Here is a 4,364-nt window from a genome sequence, read left to right on the forward strand (position 1 = left end):
ATTTAACCATTGAATAACAACTATCTTAGTGTTGGCGCATAGTCTCCTTACTAGCCAGTGCTGTAAGTATACGGACAACTGAATAATAAGTTTACCTTAATCTAATTAATGACTTACCAGATCGTTTTGGTTTAAATTTTGATAACATTAGTATTTTTTTCTTATTGGCTGTAGTGAATTGTAACACATGTGTCAATCTCGACCATAACTATTCAGTGTTTGATATAAATACATTTTACAAAGGTAGCTACTCCATAAAGCTAAGGATTTTTCTGAATCAGAATTATTCCTCTTAACATCGGCTTTACTATGAATGTCTCAAATAAGATGCCCTGTTTAGGTTTTATTACTTTACGGTGATTTCCTCCCTTTTAGGAATGGGGCCGGTGTCAAGCCGGCGAAAAGCGTCATTTGACTAAAATCGGAAATTCCAAATTTACCAAGAAATGAATAAATATAAAATAGACAGAAAATATAAAAGCATGTGATAAAATTGTTTCTTAAAGAATAATTCAATTATTCAATGCAATCGTGGTTTCGGTGTCATTTCTTTTCAGTGCAAATGATGGGATTTCAATTCAGTTACATTACGGAAAAACTTTGGCTGATATCGGCCCAAATTTTTTTTTTAATTGGTCAGAAAAACACACTATTTTACCACATTAAATACAAATGTTAGAAAGCTAGACAGACAGACAGGCCAATCTTTAAATATTTCCAATTAAGATACCGTGACGGACGTCTGGCGGAGCACTGTCAAAACATTATTCTGGAAACAGGTTTGTCAAAGTGTTTGATAAATCTGATGACACTACAAATACGGGGCTTTTTAAGCGGCATAAACTGCCTTTTGTTTTATTTAAAATGGTGTTGTAAAAGAAAAGTTATCTTTGATTTAAGTCTTCATTTTAAGCTAAGTGTTGCCTTCCGACGTAGCATTAATGACGTAATTTATCACGTGGTATACACTGAACACATATAAGAACGATATCAAATATAAGGAAAACAAACGGGAAGTTAGGGTCTAATGCGGGCATTCTCGTGCAAGAAACAAGTTTTGCTTGGCTCGTATTTCGTTTTCTGGCGGTCCCGGGAGTTCGAGACGTGTTTAATGACTGAATTGTATTTTACCTGGTTGTACCAGTTTAATTCAATACATACGTGCATGTCGTAGTTCAAGGTAATACGTGTGCTCAGTCGCGTACAGGTCATATACATTGTAGGTCGTAGATCAAGGTCACATTTATGGGTCAGTTAACACAGGACATGAAGGTCATGGTCACAAGTGGGGGTCAGTCGCGCAAATTGGGTGATCAATGGTCAACATTATTTATGATGATATGTTCCATTACTGCTTCTTGCAGTAGCTTTGACAAGCAACAGGCTGGACATTATCCTCTCTCCACTTTGGTATTGCTATTGCGCAGTCCAAAGAACTGAAGGATCCAGAGGGGGTATTTACATCATCATTAGGCCAATATAAAGTAATTGCTAGAATTTCATCCAAATTAAAAAAAAATATGGGGGCAGGGAGTGACATTTTTTATTTAATTTTTGCTTAAATGACTGTTTAACCGTTGACTTTGTGTCCATGTACTTTCTTATTGCATAAGGGACCATTTACATATATATATATTGACACCATTGTAATAATTCTCCTTGTTTACATGTGAACGTTTAAATATACTTTAATACTGTAGGTATGAATTAAAGCCGTTCCCGGACAGTACGGGACGGATATACAAATACAAATCCTAGTTCAACATTTTTATTTGAGTCAATAAAATTTTAGGGGTGGGCGGGAATGAAAAACTATCAATTACATGATAGTTGCCTTATTGAGGACACAAAGCTAAAACACTTAAGCCAGTATCTGTTTTCATAGTTTATTTTAATAACCTGGTTAAAATTTCCAAACATGAAACAGCTGTTATTGACAGATACACTTGAAAGTGAATCAAAATGGTTACACAAATAAATGAGCGCTGAATAAAAATACATTTGTACATAAGCATAATGTCTCAGTTGATAGCTGAATATCCTCATTAAAATGTCCTTTTCATGATACAGTCAAAACTCGCTATGTCAAACTCTATGTCAATGTTCTGGTTATGTCAAACCTTTTTTCGTTTTTTTTCCGTTTAGTTATACACTTTTTGTTTCCCGGTTATATCGAATATTTGTTATCTCGAAGTTTTTCCTGAGATCCCAATGATTTCAGGGATGTGATTGACCTGAAACCATTTCGGCCATGGGTTGGGGCACTTTTGGGGTCAAAAGCACACTGCCATAGAAGAAAAACTAGCTTTTTTGAAGCTCTTTTGAGGGTTCTTCTGACTTTAAATTTGAAGCAAACTGGGACATCAACTCTAACAACCAAAAGCACACTAGTATCTTTTTAAATCAGCTAAAAAATATTTTTATTTTTTATTTTTTTTAATTAATTTATTTATTTATTATTATTTTTTTTTTTTTGGGGGGGGGGGGGGGGATGCCTGGGGCCATAAGATCCACGGAATTCCGCAAATCCGCGGAGAAATCACATCCCTGGACTTTGACCTAGCGAGTTTTGATTGTACATGTATTATAAACACTTGACAACAATTAAAGCCAGAGTTATAAGCTTTGATAAAAATGTGAATATTGTTTCTGGCAACATGTTTACCAAAATTCATGCAAATATATTCAACGTATTTCATTTATGGTCAAGGTAAGAATTTTTTTGCAAGATGATGGCGATGATGATGATGATGATGATGATGAGGGACACCAAGGCTACGACAATGTATGATTATTTTTATTTTCAGTAGATGTTGTTTTTCGAAAAAACATTCTTGAAAGCTAAAAATAGAAAGTTTGGAACACATAAAATACACCAAAAAATATATCTTGATAAAAAATAAGCACACATGTGACAAAACGACCACACATAATGCCCATAAATGTTCACATATGGAAGGTTGAATAAGTCTAATTTATACAATGTTTGCTCATGTTTAAAGTAGGCGTTCCTTATAACAGCTGAAAAGCTGTGACAAAGCATGACATTTCATATTACATCATTTAGCAATGACGAAAGAGACTTCAGTTAGAATAAAATTGTCCATTACTTCTGAAACATTATTATTTTTATATTATATCTTTTTTAGTATTTATAATTCTAATAATTTCATTCTAATGCCACATCTTTAATAAATATAAAATTAAACATTGAAAAAAAAAAATTATTAATAATAAAGAAAGATCTGATTATATAGTGAAAGTAAAAATAGCATAGCAAGTTCAGAAATATAATACAGACCGGTTCTTAAGACTGAAAAGGGAACAATATAGGTTGATTGCTTTTTAAAAAAAATCTAAATGCATTATTATAATTGTTTAACTCATTTGACTTAAATGATCAAAACAAAAACAAAACATAATTTATATACAATAAAAAAATATTTGCGATATTTTGGCACGTTTTTACCTCTTGAATTTGTTGCCACTTAGCTATTAATTAAAAACCCCATTTGTAAAAGCAAATATTTTTTTAACTGGAAAAAAAAAGTTTAAAAAGTTTCTTTTCATCAACATTAGTGCCCCTTTAAGTTATGAGCTGTATCTAACTCTGAACCCTGTGAGAGGATGCTGGTCAAGGGATCTAACAGCTTATCATAGTCAATACTGAAAACATTGCCCATAGAGGTCCGTTTTGTTATATATGAGGGATTCAACCCCAAAGAAGGGAAAATTGGCTTAGACCATTTGATGAAGGTCATATACAATTTGAAATGAATATACACAATCAGTTTGTACTTATGACTTTACAAATGTACATCAATAAATTGACAGAATCATTCATATTAAAACAGCTGATTTATGCAGAGATTCTCAAATCAGTTACAAACATGTGAAAATGACAACATTTCTATTCAATTCATTTCATCAATTTCATTCCATAACAATGAACTCATAATAATGTACCAATTAATAGCAAAAGAAAAAGCAATGCAATAACAAAAATGCACACCAACAATTCAATCTCAAGTATGGAACTATTCGTTTCTTACACACTATCGGTGGAAAACCTCTTAACGCATTACTGATATAGTATATAGTATGTCGAAATATTTTGGAAGAAAATCTCTAAATATCAAAATATTTTGGCAAGTTTATACAAAAATCAACTAAAACATTTTCGACATGAAGGAAAAAAGTGATGTGCCCACATCCATTTATAAGGACAATATAATTATGTACCTATAATCCCACATATATACTGACTTAGTTATGGTATTTCTTTTATTTATCACCTTTAAAATATATTTTTTTAAATAAAACCTGTTTAAATTTAATTGAAAAAGATCCAAGTGCAAAGCATT

The sequence above is a fragment of the Mya arenaria genome, chromosome 7 (genome assembly GCF_026914265.1).
Source record: "Mya arenaria isolate MELC-2E11 chromosome 7, ASM2691426v1".
NCBI classification, from domain to species: Eukaryota; Metazoa; Mollusca; class Bivalvia; order Myida; family Myidae; genus Mya; species Mya arenaria.